The sequence below is a fragment of the Schistocerca gregaria genome, chromosome 1 (assembly GCF_023897955.1).
Source record: "Schistocerca gregaria isolate iqSchGreg1 chromosome 1, iqSchGreg1.2, whole genome shotgun sequence".
Taxonomy (NCBI): domain Eukaryota; kingdom Metazoa; phylum Arthropoda; class Insecta; order Orthoptera; family Acrididae; genus Schistocerca; species Schistocerca gregaria.
The window spans coordinates 1,065,745,347-1,065,762,789 of record NC_064920.1 but is presented as its reverse complement, the minus strand read 5'-3'; the positions used below and the strand labels follow the sequence as shown (position 1 = coordinate 1,065,762,789).

The following is a 17,443-nucleotide window of genomic DNA, read 5'->3' as shown; positions in this document are numbered from 1 at the left end:
AATTGGTGATCCCTTGATGCCTCAGAACATGTCCTACCAACCGATCCCTTCTTCTGGTCAAGTTGTGCCACAAACTTCTCTTCTCCCCAATCCTATTCAATACTTCCTCATTAGTTATCTGATCTACCCATCTAATCTTCAGCATTCTTCTGTAGCACCACATTTCGAAAGCTTCTATTCTCTTCTTGTCCAAACTATTTATCGTCCATGTTTCACTTCCATACATGGCTACACTCCATACTAATACTTTCAGAAATAACTTCCTGACACTAAAATGTATACTCGATGTTAACAAATTTCTCTTCTTCAGAAACGTTTTCCTTGCCATTGCCAGTCTACATTTTATATCCTCTCTACTCCGACCATCATCAGTTATTTTGCTCCCCAAATAGCAAAACTCCTTTACTACTTTAAGTGCCTCATTTCCTAATCTAATTCCCTCAGCATCACCCGACTTAATTCGACTACATTCCATTATCCACGTTTTGCTTTTGTTGATGTTCATCTTATATCCTCCTTTCAAGACACTATCCATTCCATTCAACTGTTGTTCCAAGTCCTTTGCTGTCTCTGACAGAATTACAATGTCATCGGCGAACCTCAAAGTTTTTATTTCTTCTCCATGGATTTTAATACCTACTCAGAATTTTCCTTTTGTTTCCTTTACTGCTTGCTCAATATACAGATTGAATAACATCGGGGAGAGGCTACAACCCTGTCTCACTCCCTTCCCAACCAGTGCTTCCCTTTCATGTCCCTCGACTCTTATAACTGCCTCTGGTTTCTGAGCAAATTGTCAATAGCCTTTCGCTCCCTGCATTTTAGCCCTGCCACCTTCAGAATTTGAAAGACAGTATTCCAGTCAACATTGTCAAAAGCTTTCTCTACGTCTACAAATGCTAGAAACGTAGGTTTGCCCTTCCTTAATTTAGATTGGACGATGAGTCGTAGGGTCAGTATTGCCTCACGTGTTCCAACATTTCTACGGAATCCAAACTGATCTTCCCCGAGGACGGATTCTACTAGTTTTTCCATTCGTCTGTAAAGAATTCGCGTTAGTATTTTGCAGCTGTGACTTATTAAACTGATAGCTCGGTATGTTTCACATCTGTCAACACCTGCTTTCTTTGGGATTGGAATTATTGTATTCTTCTTGAAGTCTGAGGGTATTTCACCTGCCTCATACATCTTGCTCACCAGATGGTAGAGTTTTGTCAGGACTGGCTCTCCCAAGGCCGTCAGTAGTTCCAATGGAATGTTGTCTACTCCGGGGGCCTTGTTTCGACTCAGGTCTTTCAGTGCTCTGTCAAACTCTTCACGCAGTATCGTATCTCCCATTTCATCTTCATCTACATCCTCTTCCATTTCCATAATATTGTCCTCAAGTACATCGCCCTTGTATAGACCCTCTATATACTCCTTCCACCTTTCTGCTTTCCCTTCTTTGCTTAGAACTGGGTTTCCATCTGAGCTCTTGATGTTCATACAAGTGGTTCTCTTATCTCCAAAGGTCTTTTTAATTTTCCTGTAGACAGTATCTATCTTACCCGTAGTGAGATAAGACTCTACATCCTTACATTTGTCCTCTAGCCATCCCTGCTTAGCCATTTTGCATTTCCTGTCGATCTCATTTTTGTGACGTCTGTATTCCTTTTTGCCTACTTCATTTACTGCATTCTTATATTTCAATATTTCTTCTGTTACCCAAGGATTTCTACTAGCCCTCGTCTTTTTACCTACTTGATCCTCTGCTGCCTTCACTACTTCATCCCTCAAAGCTACCTATTCTTCTTCTACTGTATTTCTTTCCCCCATTCCTGTCAATTGCTCCCTTATGCTCTCCCTGAAACTCTGTACAACCTCTGGTTCTTTCAGTTTATCCAGGTCCCATCTCCTTAAATTTCCACCTTTTTGCAGTTTCTTCACTTTTAATCTACAGGTCATAACCAATAGATTGTGGTCAGAGTCCACATCTGCCCCTGGAAATGTCTTACAATTTAAAACCTGGTTCCTAAATCTCTGTCTTACCGTTATATAATCTATCTGAAACATGTCAGTATCTCCACGCTTCTTCCATGTATAGAGCCTTCTTTTATGAACTAAGTGTTACCTATGATTATGTTGTGCTCTGTGCAAAATTCTACCAGGCGTGTTCCTCTTTCATTTCTTTGCTCCAGTCCATATTCACGTACTTTGTTTCCTTCTCTCCCTTTTCCTACTACCGAATTCCAGTCACCCATGACTATTAAATTTTCGTCTCCCTTCACTACCTGAATAATTTCTTCTATCTCATTATACATTTCATCAATTTCTTCGTCATCTGCAGAGCTAGTTGGCATATAAACTTGTACTACTGTAGTAGGTGTGGGCTTCGTATCTATCTTGGCCACAATAATGCGTTCAGTATGCTGTTTGTAGTAGCTTACCCGCATTCCTATTTTCCTATTCATTATTAAATTCCTAAATCGGGCAGGTAGGCTAGAAAATTTAAAAAGGGAAATGGATACGTTAAAGTTAGATATAGTGGGAATTAGCGAAGTTCGATAGCAGGAGGAACAAGACTTTTGGTCAGGTGAATAGAGAGTTATAAATACAAAATCAAATAGGGGTAATGCAGCAGTAGGTTTAATAATGAATAAAAAAATAGGAATGTGGGTAAGCTACTACAAACAGCATAGAGAACGCATTATTGTGGCCAAGATAGATAGGAAGCCCACGCCTACCACAGTAGTACAAGTTTATATGCCAACTACTTCCGCAGGTGGCGAAGAGATTGATGAAATGAGGTAAAAGAAATTATTCAGATAGTGAAGTGAGACGAAAATTTAATAGCCATGGGTGACTGGAATTGGATAGTAGGGAAAGGAAGAGAAGGAAACGTAGTAGGTGAATATGGAATGGGTGTAAGGAATGAAAGAGATAGCCTCCTGGTAGAATTTTGCACAGAGCATATCTTAATCATAGCTAACACTTGGTTCAAGAATCATAAAAAATGGTTCAAATGGCTCTGAGCACTATGGGACTTAACTTCTGAGGTCATCAGTCCCCTAGAACTTACAACTACTTAAACCTAACTAATCTAAGGACATGACACACATCCATGCCAGAGGCCGGATTCGAACCTGCGACCGTAGCGGTCGCTCAGCTCCAGACTGTAACGCCTAGAACCGCTCGGCCACAAAGGCTGGCTAAGAATCTTAAAAAAGAATTGTATACGTGGAAGAAACCTGGAGATACTGGAAGGTCTCAGATAGGTTATATAATGGTAGGACAAAGATTTAGGAACCAGGTTTTAAATTGTAAGACTTTTCCAGGGGCAAATGATGACTCTGACCACAATATATTGGGTATGAACTGTAGAATAACATTGAAAAAACTGCAAAGAGGTGAGAGTTTGAGACGATGGGACCTGGATAAAATGAAAGAACCAGCGGTTGTAGAGAGCTTCAGGGAGAGCATTAGGGAACGATTGACAAGAATGGGGGAAACAAATACAGAAGAAGAAGAATGGGTAGCTTTGAGGGATAAAGTAGTGAAGGCAGCAGATGATCAAGTAGGTAAAAATACAAGGGCTAGTAGAAATCCTTGGGTAACAGAAGTAATATTGAATTTAATTGATGAAAGGAGAAAATATAAAAACGCAGTAAATGAAGCAGGCAAAAAGGAATACTAAAATCTCAAAAATGAGATCGACAGGAAGTGCATAATGGCTACGCTGGGATGGTTAGAGGACAAATGTAAGGATGTAGAGGCGCATATCACTAGCGGTAAGATAGACGCTGCCTACTGGAAAATTAGAGAGACCTTTGGAAAAAAGAGAACTCCTTGCATGAATATCGAGACCTCAGATGGAGACCCAGTTCTAAATAAAGATGGGAAAGCAAAAAGTTGGATGGAGTACATAGAGGGTCTATACAAGGGCGATGTTCTTGAGGTCAATGTTATAGAAATGGAGGAGAATGTAGATCAAGATGAAATAGGAGATATGATACTGCGCAAAGAGTTTGACAGAGCACTGAAAGACCTAAGTCGAAACAGGGCCCTGGGAGTAGACAACATTCCATGAGAACTACTGACAGCCTTGGCAGAGCCAGACCTAACAAAATTCTACCGTCTGTTGAGCAAGATGTATGAGATAGGAGAAATACCCTCAGACCTCAAGAAGAAGAAAATAATTCAAATCTCAAAGAAAGCAGGTGTTGACAGATGTGAAAATTACCGATCTATCTATTTAATTAGCCACGGCTGCAAAATACTAACACGAATACTTTACAGACGAATGGAAAAACTTGTAGAAACCGACCTCGGGGCAGATCAGTTTGGATTCCGGAGAAATGTTGGAACACGTGAGGCAATACTGGCCCTACGACTTATCTTAGAAAATATATTAATGACATGCAAACCTACGTTTCTAGCATTTGTAGACTTAGAGAAAGATTTTGACAATGTTGACTGGAATACTCTCTTTCAAATTCTGAAGGTGGCAGGGGTAAAATCCAGGGAGCGAAAGCTATTGACAATTTGCTCAGAAACCAGATGGCAGTTATAAGAGTCGAGTGGCATGAAAGGGAATCAGTGGTTGCGAAGGGAGTGAGACATGGTTGTAGCCTATCCCCCAATGTTACTCATTCTGTATATTGGGCTAGCAGTAAAGGAAAGAAAAGTAAAATTCGGAGTAGGAATTAAAACCCATTGAGAAGAAATAAAAACTTTGAGGTTCGCCGATGACATTGTTAGAGACAGCAAAGGACCTGGCAGAGCAGCTGAACGGGATGGACAGTGTCTTGAAAGGAGGATATAAGATGAACATCAACAAAAGCAAAACGAGTGTAATGGAATGTAGTCGAATGAAATCGGATGATGCCGGGAATTAGATTAGGAAATGAGTCTCTTTAAGTTGTACATGAGTTTTGGTATTTGGAGAGCAAAATAACTGATGATGGCCGAAGTATAGAGGATATAAAATGTAGAATGTCAATGGCAAGGAAAACGTTTCTGAAGAAGAGAAATTTGTTAACATCGAGTATAGATTTAAGTGTCTGGAAGTCGCTTTTAAAAGTATTTGTATGGAGTGTAGCCATGTATGGAAGTGAAACGTGGTCGAGTGGACGACAAATAGTTTAGACAAGAAGAGAATAGGAGCTTTCAGAGTATGGTGTTATAGAAGAATGTTGAAGATTAGGTGGATAGATCACATATCTAATGAGGAGGTATTGAACAGAACTGGAGAGAAGAGAAATTTGTGGCACAACTTGACTAGAAGAAGGGACGGTTTGTAGGGCATATTCTGAGGCATCAAAGAAACACCAATGGAGTACTGGAGGGCAGCGTGGAGGGTAAAAATCATAGAGGGAAACAAAGAGATGAATACACTAATAGGTTCAGACGTATGTAGGTTCCAGTAGGTACTGGGAGATTAAGACCTTGCACAGGATAGAGTAGAATGGAGAATGCATCAAACCAGTCTTTGCACTGAAGACCACAACAACTACAGCTCGAAAAACGGTTCTGTAGCTAAAGGTGGATTGAATACATGTATAGTATGTAACTGTAAGGCATTGTCGCTTACACACTGATGACAGGACTCTGAAGGTGTAACATGCTGATGACATATTGTTTTGGTGTATTTTTTTGTTTATCTAACTTCAGGTGACAGTCAATATTAATTCCTAAAGATTTCATGTATGCTACCCAATCAATGAAGTTTTCATCCACATTTAATATTACAGAATTATTTTTCCTCTTTAAGCTGAAATTAATGCTATTTGTTTTCTTTGTGTGCAGTGTAACTTGATTTCTTGGTGGCCAAATGTAAACGTCCTATATGTTCCAGATTTTTGCCCTCCTTTATTAAAATTTGTTAGAAGTCAAAATCGCTTCTCTTTCGCAGTGATATAACAGGTTTTGTGCGGGATAACGACAATAAAATAATCATGAACTGCTGGGTATGAGGACAGCATTTTGGCACGGACTGCTACCTGGAGACCAGTATCGTAAATTGGCGGAGAGCACAGGGGGCCGCTTCAGTGACGAGGGTATTGGAAAGCCGGTACCACACTATGACAAATGCAATTCAGAGCTGTAACTATGTAGAAAAGTAGCTGGGAAGTGTAGCTAAGCCTTGGAAATAAGACATTTTTGATTTTCACTGTGGTTTCATTTCATGACCGATCGGAGTTTGGACAAAATAGTCCTCCTATTACAAACATGATTTGTATGTGAACAGCAACGGCAGTCTGTGATTATCCCTCAATTCTGTTTTGATCTGATATTGTTTGAAATTTACCTTCTGTCTCATCTGAAATAATATGACGTTTAATTTTAGTCACAAACTCTTCGTAATTTTGACGTCGACGTCACAAGAATGACCTTAGAAGCTATCATAATGAAAGAAATTACAATGAAATGAACACCTTTAGCTGCTTACAGGCGTCGACATACGTCAACGGGACTGATGAAAATGTGTTCCTCGACCGGGACTCGAACCCTGGATCTCCTGCTTACATGGCAGACGCTCTATCCATCTGAGCCACCGAGGACACAGAGGATACCGCGACTGCAGGGATTTATGTGTGTTTATGTGCGTTTAGCGGGAGGCGTGCCAGAGATAAATGCCTGCAGTCGTGCTATCCTCTGTGTCCTCGGTGGCTCAGATGGATAGAGCATCTGCCATGTAAGCAGGAGATCCCGGGTTCGAGTTCCAGTCGGAGAACACAGTTTCATCTGTCCCCGTTGACGTAAGTCAACGCCTGTAAGGAGCTAAGGGTGTTCATTTCATTGTAATTTCATTCTAACGAGCTGCTTGGTCACAGATGGTATCTGTCCTTTCGGACATGTCCGAAAGAACAGATACCATCTTAGGAAATGGAAAAAGTCACCTCATATGAAAGTCTGGGAACGTCTGGCAGAGTTTTGCAGTGAGTTTCCGCAGTTGGGAGGAAAGTTTCAGGCTGACACTGTGCATCTTTTATAGGGATAGGTAGTACAGTGCAACTGATGGTATCCATATTGAACTGATGCAATTCAGTGCTGAATAACAATAAACGAACAATGCCTAAAGTTTTTGTTTGTTTTCAGTCTAAAATATCATATCAGACCTCAAAAGAAACTGTGTATTAGCGAAGCTGGACAAAACAAAGCAAGGTAAGTACAAACATATCCACGAGAGTAGTGCATCTGAGAATGTACTGAAATGGGAGCTCGACTTTTATCGCTAAACATAAAAAACTGCGTAGATCTCAACATGTAGTGTTTCTCATTCTAGTCAGTGTTGGTCACATATTCTGGTGCCCCCACGGTCCATGACTCAACTCCATACAGTGCTACGGTCCACGTATTTATTCTCAGGTATTTCTTCCCCAAATTACCGCACAATAAACCTAGTTTCGGTGCGGGCAGTGGCGGGTTAGACCTAAGCTGTTTTAGCTCTCCTGTTAAAATCAATCAAAAAATCAATCAAATCTCCAAATTAAGACCTGCGTCCAGTGTCTGATACTTCTTGAGCTCCTTTGGCGCGGAATGCTTCTTTCCATTTGCTTGTCTGCTTCTTACAGTCCTATAGTCTTAAATTGAAACAAATGAGCCCTCGGTCACAATTTTTAGTCTCATTAACCAGCCTTCAACACTTCTAAGAGTTCCTTGAGCAGAATTTAAACGTTAAAAGTTGTGTATAAAATAATTACAAATTTATGGGAAAAGAAATTTTTTGTATAAAAGTGTAAGCACTGACTAACAATACAAGACAGAGACAGTACTTACATGTCATGTACAAAATAAATTACAGGCCAAAATGGCTTTAGGCACAATTTTTTTTATACAGAATGCATGAAGACAAGCCACTATGGGCTGCTCAGCCACAGGTTGCAACGGACTGAGCTCCGTCCGTTTCATCCTGTGGCTGTATAGGTACGAGCAGCCCATAGTGGCTCGTCCACTATGGGCTGCTCAGGCACAGGTTGCAACGGACTGAGCTCCGTCCGTTGCATCCTATGGCTGTACAGGTACGAGCAGCCCATACTGGCTCGTCCTCGTGCATTCTTTATAAAAAAATTGTGCCTAAAGCCATTTTGGCCTGTAATTTATTTTGTACATGACATGTAAGTACTGCCTCTGTCTTGTATTGTTAGTCAGTGCTTACACTTTTATACAAAAAATTTCTTTTCCCATAAATTTGTAATTATTTTATAGGCCACTTTTAACGTTTAAAGTCTGCTCAAGGAACTCTTAGAAGTGTTGAAATCTGGTTAATGAGACTAAACATTGTGACCGAGGGCTCATTTGTATCAATTTTAATTTCTAAGCGGTCACTGAGAACAGCATCCATTTTACAAACTTTGTCTTACAGTCCGCTTGGTTCGTTCTTGATACGTTACTTTGGTTCCATGACAATATTCCCTGTTCTTTCCCTTTTTATTTAATTTTTGTTTTAAATAAAAGTTTTGCCACGAAGGAATTATCCGAATGGGTGAATGGGACGAAAATTGTTCTGAATTAGAGAGAGATCCGGTGAGATTTCTTGCCAAAGTTGGATTTCGCAAGCACAATGACACACAGTGGAAGCTCTCGCCGTATGCAGGCGTGCAGTAACTTGCTGAAGGATGGCCTGCCATGAAGGGCAACAAAACGAGGCGTGTAATGTCTTGGATGTACCTCTGTGCTTTAAGGCAGCGGCGGATGACAACCAAAGGTATCCTGCTATGAAGAGAAATGTCACCCCAGGCTATTACTCTTGTCTGTCCGGCTGTACGGCGGACGACGGTCTGTTGCTGCCCTACCAATGTCCGGGGCGCCGCCAGGTATGTCTTCTGTAGTCATAGGGGCTAATTTCTAAGCGAGATGCATCACTGAAGACAATTCTGCTCCAGTGAATGAGGTTCCTGGCCAAAGAAGTGTCTGGTGACGCCCAGGAGAGCTGACTGTCGACCTCCATACTGCTCGACAACCTGGAGTGATATCCTCAAGAGCACATCCAACAACTCTATCAATCAGTCCTAAGTTCAGTAACTGCTTGCATGCGGGCCAGAGGTGGACCAGTGAGTTATGGATTTGCTCATTTCGTGAATCTCCTTCTCTTGGTTAAATCATGCACTTTTTCTGAATTTTTAATCATCTGTTTGTCTGTATGTGTGCATCAGATGTATCGATTTCCGTCCCATTAGTAGTGTGTTGTTTTTTTTATTTTTTGTTTTAGGGTATATACACCTGTGTTTCTGATGATGTGGAATAATGGTGGTAAAGGTTACAAAAATAAGTAACATTTGATAAGGAATTAATCGTCTGGACTGAGGGAATATTTAGGTTTTTGGTGACATGAACAATTTACAACTTATAGCAACAATATGACCTCATAGCTCCTTCTCAGAACAATGAGTGACGGCCGGAGTTCAGCCGTTGCAGCAGCGCATTAAAGTTTGCTGTCGTATCTCAAATATTCGTGTTGTCTGTCGTACTATGAGACAGGTAACTTCGACCCTACTAACCAGTGTTCCAGAGTTTTACTGCGAGTTCATATGCCACTTCCAAGTAACTTCACAGGAAAGAAATCTGTAGGATCTAAGCTTGCGAACGTTGGGACAGGACCTCCCATTGGAATCCACTGATATACGCATCTAAAACAGATGTATTATCCGTCTTAATTGTACACTACTGGCAATTAAAATTGCTATGCCACGAAGATGACGTGCTCCAGACGTGAAATTTAACCGACAGGAATAAGATGCTGTGATATGCAAATGATTAGCTTTTCAGAGCATTCACACAAGGTTGGCGCCGATGGCGACACCTACAACGTGCTGACATCAGGAAAGTTTCCTACCGATTTCTCATACACAAACAGCAGTGGAACGACGTTGCCTGGTGAAACGTTGCTTTGATGCCTCGTGTAAGGAGCAGAAATCCGTGCAGCCACGTCTCGATCCCTGAGTCAACATATGGGGACGTCTCCAAGGCAACAACCATCTGCACGAACAGTTCGACGACGTTTGCAGCAGCATGGACTATCAGCTCGAAGACCATGGCTGTGGCTACCCTTGACGCTGCATCACAGACAGGAGCGCTTGCGATGGTGTACTCGACGGCGAACCTGTGTGCACGAATGACAAAACGTCAATTTTCGGATGAATACAGGTTCTGTTTACAGCATCGTGATGGTCGCATCCGTGTTTGGCGACATCGCGGTGAACGCTCATTGGAAGCGCGTATTCGTCATCGCCACACTAGCGTATCATACGGCGTGATGGTATGGGGTGCCATTGGTTACACGTCTCAGTCACTTCTTGTTCGCGTGGACGGCACTTTAGAACAGTGGACGTTACATTTCAGATCTGTTACGATCCGTGGCTCTACCCTTCATTCTATCCCTGCGAAACCCTACATTTCAGCAGGGTAATGCACGAATGCATGTTGCAGGTCCTGTACGGGCCTTTCTGGATACAGAAAATTTTCGATTGCTGCCCTGTACAGCACATTCTCCAGATCTCTCACCAATTGAAAACGTCTGGTGAATGGTGGCCGAGCAACTGGCTCGTCACAATAAGCTAGTCACTAGTCTTGATGAACTGTGGTATTGTGTTGAAGCTGCATAGGCAGCTGTAGCAGTACACGCCATCCAAGCTCCGTTTGACTCAATGCCCAGTCGTATCAAGGCCGTTATAACAGCCATAGGTGGTTGTTTTGGGTATGCACGCAAATTGCGAGAAAATGTAATCACATGTCGTTCTAGTATGATATATTTCTCCAATGAATACCCGTTTATCATCTGCATTTCTACTTGGTGTAGCAATTTTAATGGTCAGTAGTGTATTAATTTTTTAAGTTGACCGTTTTGGGTTCGAGATGAACCATCCTCAGATCTAACTGCAATGGTTACAAGAGTAAGCCGTTCATCTTTGAGGAAAACTTACTTGCTACGTCACGGGGTCTGTAAATTTTGCTGATATCTGGACTGGTTACTGATGGAACCGGTACAATCAGATCTGAGGATGGTTCACGTCGAACCGAAACCGGTCATTAGAGAAAGTTAATGCAGTCAGTACGGATAGTAAATCCTTTTTAAATACTGTTATGGCGGATTTCAAATGGCTCTGTGCACTATGGGACTTAACATCTATGGTCATCAGTCCCCTAGAACTTAGAACTACTGACCTAACTAACCTAAGGAAATCACACAACACCTAACTGACGAGGCAGAGAAAATCCATGACCCCGCTGGGAATCGAACCCGGGAACCCGGGCGTGGGAAGCGAGAACGCTACCGCACGACTACGAGCTGAGGACGATCGCGGATTTCTTCTGCGATTTTATTCCCCCAAGAGATCGTTGTGCCAGTAGCTTTTGATTATGGGTCGAGGCAAGTAAATTGGTACCAAAACAATTATGAAGTGACCACCGGAGTCGGATGTTGTGGGGAAACGCGTGGACGATCGGTAATTGGTATCTAAAGATAGGTAGGAACAAGTATCATTTTTTGCTTGCTCATTCAAGGTACACATAAGTAAGGTGGAACGGAGAAACTTAGTAAAGAAAGGTACAGTACATCCCCAGCGACCAGTAATCATCAACTGTGCCTTGAGTACGGACTGAGATAGCAGATTTAACAATGGAACTGACTGTAAATTTCCTGGGAATTACTTTAATGGTGTTCAGCGACTTTAATATAGATATTGCACTCGGGAATATCTTTCCAAATTACACCAAGTGTGGACCAAGCAGTCGAGTCTTTTGCACAGTGTGAACCACAATAATGTCTAATAACAGTAAGCGTCTGTTTAAGTGTGAACAAACATATACATTAGCCGTGTTTATTCAAACAATATATTAGATTCCCTTTTAAGCGTGGCTCGTAACTTTACTGCAAGTGTATACCAAGCCCGAGTGTGCACATGCCACTTTTATTGCAGTTTACGACCGCAGTGACTGAGAAGGACAATATAAAAGATATTTGTGGGCGAATCGACGTCAGGTAAGCGTAACTGAGCACCGGTCATTACATCTTTATTGTCGATCTTGCCTGTGAGGATGGATGTTAACGTTTAGTGAACTAACGTTACGGCAAAACTTTCATAAACAGTGTGTGAATCTCCGCCTTGGGGTAGCTCACAAAGTGCACCGTCGTTTTGAAACCATATCTTGCGCGGACACTACGAGATATCGTCGCCTCTCTTTCCTCATTTTGAGACAGATTACCGTTACTTCACAGGTTATGATTAACCAGAAAACTTTAGGGAAGCCGTATCCACACTCGCAGTATATAGATTGTAAGTAGGAGTGGAACAGCTATATCTGTATTACTGTGTCTAGTCTCAGAACAAGCGAGGTTGCGCGCTGCTTAAGACACTGGTTCGCGTTCGGCAGGACGGGTTTCAATACCTGTTCAAGCACCCAAATTTAGATTTTCCGTGGATTCCCTAAATTGCCGTAGGCAAATTTTTGGCGGAATAGTTTATTTCAGAACAACTCCGGCGATTTCCTACCTTACTCGAGCTTGTTATCAGTCTCTGATGTCGTCGTCAACATGAGATAAAGCCATTATTTTCTTTTTGTGGCTAGATTTCAGCTGTATGCAAATATACGGACATCGTTCCAAAGACATAATTGAATGTATCTTGTCGAAAATCCAAAACAAGACCACTGAGAATCAAATAGAATTTAGTTCTGGGGCAACTAGCCAATCATGGTGTCTTCCAAGTATGATGAAGATACCGTATTCCTGCTAAGCTAAACGTCAGCAGGTCACAATTTAGAAATTTCTATGTATTACGGTTAATCCAGAAAAATAATTATTGTGACGTAAGATTGGCTTAAGGAACCATACAACAGGACTGGGGAAAGGCTACTAGCAGTTCAATATAAACTACAACAGAGTTGGGAATACCGTAAATAAATTAGTCACTCCGATATTCATGTGGCCCCTTGACGAGTACACAGTACAGCAACTTAAGGAGAGAAAGACTTCGAAAATTCTATAGAGTTAGTCGTACTTGCTATTATTGGTAGCTCAGAAGCATAGGCCCTGACTAGATTAATGAAGAAGAGGACTGACGCGGCGGGAATGAGATAATTGCATTTCTTGTATGCTATGCGTTAACACAAAAAAACGATAGAGGAAGACGGAGATTGGAATAAAAACAACAAATAATTGCCGACGTAGGTTACAATTGTCACGTTGAGACGAAAAGGTTTGCACAGGAGAGGAATTCGTGGCGGTATGCATCAAACCAGTCAGAAGACTGATGACTTAGAAAAAGCTGTACAGATCTACATACAATCGGTATAAGAAAAGAGAACAACACAGCAAAAATTGGTATCAACATATGGAATGACTGACGCAGGAAATTGTACGAGGGTCGGTCAAAAAGTAATGCCTCCCATTTTTTTTCTACTAAAAAAATTAAGTTAAGTGAAAAATTTGAATTTGGCGCCATTCCTCAAACCTTCTTCTGCAATCCACTGCAGTAGTAACTTTCTGTGTCAACAGGTGGCAGCACAGCAGAAGTTTGTAAGATGGCCGACATCGATGTTCGTTTGAGACAGCGTTGTGTGATTTAATTCTTGAATGCAGAAGGTGAAACGCCCATACGCATTCATGAAAGACTGAAGAAGGTGTATGGTGTTGTGACAGTGGATGTCAGCACTGTTAGACGATGGATTCGTCGTTGTAAGGAAGATGAAGGGCAAACACCGTTGACTGACGAAAAGCGGAGCGGCAGGCCGGTGAGTGCAGTGACTCCACACAACATTCAGCAAGTTGATGACATCATTCGTGGTGACCGTCGAGTGACTGCAGATGAAGTGTGTCGCATTATTTCTCTTAGTAAAGGCAGTGTGATCACGATTATTAAACAATTGGGGTACTCAAAAGTTTGTGCACGGTGGGTTCCAAGAATGTTAACCGATCAGAATAAAGAGGCAAGGAAAACAATAGCCTCCCAACACTTGCAGCGCTTCCGTTTGGAGGGAGATGAGTTTCTGAAAAAAATTGTGACCGGGGACGAAACATGGGTGCATTTTTTTGAACCCGAATCAAAGAGGCAGTCAATGGAGTGGCGTCACACAAGCTCGCCGAGGAAGAAAAAATTCAAAACTGTGCGATCGGCAGGGCAACAGTTTTCTGGGATACAGAGGGTGTGATTCTGGTTGATTTTTTGGAGCAGGGATGCACAATAAATTCTGTTCAATACGTCACAACCCTCAAAAAACTTAAAGCACGTCTTCAGCGAGTTCGCCCAACAAAATCAATGGCAGATGTTCTTCTTTTGCATGACAATGCAAGACCACACACCAGTCGTCACACCTCTGACGAGATTGTCAAAATTGGATGGGAAGTTTTGCCTCATCCCCCATACAGCCCTGACCTGGCACCATCAGACTTCCATCTGTTCGGGCCACTAAAAGAAGCTCATCGTGGGATTCATTTTGAAGATGAGGAGGCCGTCAAAACATCCGTGCGTCAATGGCTTAGGAAGCAGAGCTGTGATTTTTACCGTGCTGGGATACATGCCCTTGTTCAAAGATGGACCAAAACTGTAGAGACGGGCAGAGATTACATTGAAAAATGACAAAATGATCCTCAATGTTGTGGTTTTCAACCTATGGAATTGCATTTAAATTTCCTGACAATTAAACGTAGAAAAACAATAGGAGGCATTACTTTTTGACTGACCCTCGTAATTGCGTCCCAGCGGATTAGATGAGAACATGGGCGATCTCCAGAAAGATGGAATTGGTAGCTTTAGATTTGGATGTGGAACGTCTTCGCATTCTCTGATGATGATTAATGATAATAATCTTACAAATAATACTTAACATACGCTATCAACTCTGTCATTAGCATGGACTAGTCACTAAACCATCATTAGATATTAAAAGAAGGCACAACAGTCAACGGGGTTGGTTTGAACACCAGTGCGCTTTACTAAAGTGTGGTCCTACCCGAGGTGGCCTGCCATGTCCTTCACATGACCGATTTATAGGAAGAATTGCAGTTTAACAGGAACTGTAACTAGGTATTTTTCATAAGAAAAACATTGCCGGAAGTGAAAAGGGTCATAAATGCTAGCACTAACCGGGGATCGAAACCCTAGATCTTTGAATCCGAAGTCTGGCAATTTACCCCTGAATCATTAGATCCTACCCTATCAGGCAGGACTTCTTGGGTCATATGTCGTGAAATACCTTCTGGATCGATGTGTGTTCGTCTTCTCTCTTCTTGACTTAGTCTGGTTGACCTTACTAGTTTTTTGAGTTTCCGTTTTCATTTCTTCCCCCACTATGAGACTGGAATATCCTGCGGATTTACTAATGGATGTATATTCTTGACAGGTGCATGGAGATGTGCATTGACACTTCTGTGCTGCCAAAGGTTTTTGCTATTCACCGGGTCCTGAACCATTATCCATTGTAGTCGACCTAAGTAGATGTGCTGAAATGACTCAGCGGGGAGCTAAACCTGCATCCACGAGAAGCAGACCTGAATTTCAAAAGTGATCAGTTGTACTGAGAAGACACTCCTGAGGTTTAGAGATCTTCTGTGAGACAAGTATACAACAAAGGTTCAAATGGTTCTGAGCACTATGGGACTTAACTTCGAAGGTCATCATTCCCCTAGATTTTAGAACTACTTAAACCTAACTAACCTAAGGACATTACGCAAATCCATGCCCGAGGCAGGATTAGAACCTGCGACCGTAGCGGTCGCGCGGTTCCAGACTGTAGCACCTAGAACCGCCATACAACAAAGGAATTTTTTTCTAAGTGGCTTTAAGCATCACACCCGCAGATGTTTGCTTTCTTAGCCCTGTGGACAGAGAACGGTTCTACATCTACATCTACATCGATGCTCCGCAATGCACCGTACTACACTGTACCACTACTAGCCATTTCCTTTCCTGTTCTACCTGCAAACAGGTGATCCTTACGTGCAATGTGTGTTGAAGGCAATAGAATCGTTCTGCAGATAGCTACAAATGCCGGTTTTCTAAATTTTCTCAGGAATGCTCCTCGAAAAGAATGTTGTCTTCCCTCCAGGAATATCCATTTGAGTTCCCGAAGCATCTCCGTAGTTGTTCGAACCTACCAATAGCACATCTAGCAGCCCGCTTCTGAATTGCTTCGATGCCCTTCTTTAATCCGACCTGGTACGGATCCCAAATACTCGAGCAGTACTCGATTATCGCAATGCACTTGCTAAGAAAGGAGCAGTGGACCCACGGCGTCTTGGTAAGCATGATAAATGGGAAAGTATAAAAGCTATACATACACCGCCCGCACTGTCTAAGGTCATGATCATACCGAAATCCTTGGGAGAGTTTGGTCACGCAAGCATAAATGCAAATGAACTGGGAGTTGACAGGCAGGGGGCAGGCGGGCGGAGTTACCTAGTTGCTGACTTGGATTAACGTCTTCGCCTTGTAGCCTCCTGAAGACGTCTGTCTACCAACTTCCCGAATTAACTTCTCTGAAAATATTCACTGAAAATAAGAGTCGCAAATCTGATATGTAGCGAATGAGCTGGCAACTCCACAGCCATTGAGCAAGCGCGTACTCTTGGTATCGCCTTAAGCCGGTCCATAACATTCTCTCAAATGCAGTGATTGATAAAAATGATTGTTTTGTGCACTGTTCTTCAATTGAGCCCTTGATCTCGCTCCACGCTTGGTTCATCATATTTTAAAACATTACTCTGTTCATCATTGTCTCGACATGTCGTAAAGTAGACTTTCCCCTTTGGATCTACGATTCCTGCATTCAACCCAGTGTCTTGTACTTCGAATAATTGCAAATCTTCCGGAGAGAAGAATTAGTGAATTGAAACCTACTTTGCGTATTTTAATTCAGGTAAGACCTGTGTAATAACGTTCTGGGGTAACTTATCTTTAAGAAAGAAAGAAATTCGTCATTGAGGTAAAACGCGCTGGACGAATAATATTTGGAGCTCACCCACGATCATCTAGTAGACGTATCTCTGAGAACTTACACATTCTAACTACTGTTCTCACAGTATATTTATTCCATTGTAAATTTTGCTGCAAATAATTCAATCAGTTCGAAAGGAACAACGAAGTACACAATTGCAAGCCAGTAGGCATTTATTATTTCACATTAAGGTTTTCATTAGAACAAGGATGGACTGCAAAATGCTGCCACCAAAACATTTGATAAAAAATGGCTTTCGGACAGCTAAGTTAAAAGCGAAAACAACCTGAAAAAGTTTCTTCTGTCAAGCTCATCTATTATGTGGAATAATTTAGATTTTTATAATACAGAAAAAATAGTTGCTACGAATTACTGATTCACATCTGCCTTTTTTTAAAAAAAAGAAAAAAGGATGTAGATGTTACGCATGTAGCCATATTTATATATGAAATTAAAAGTTATTTGTCATCATATAAATGAGTCATGGAACATAACACCAAAAAGTAAAAGAAAACTTGAATGGCAGTGGTAC

General features: G+C 41.7%; 1 non-coding gene across 1 annotated transcript; it reads right to left on the bottom strand.

Moving 5' to 3' along the window:
- Positions 1 to 6,465: 6,465 nt before the first annotated feature.
- Trnat-ugu (transfer RNA threonine (anticodon UGU)) lies at positions 6,466 to 6,539 on the bottom strand. The gene has a single exon. It is a non-coding gene; the product is annotated as a tRNA-Thr (tRNA).
- Positions 6,540 to 17,443: the final 10,904 nt, after the last annotated feature.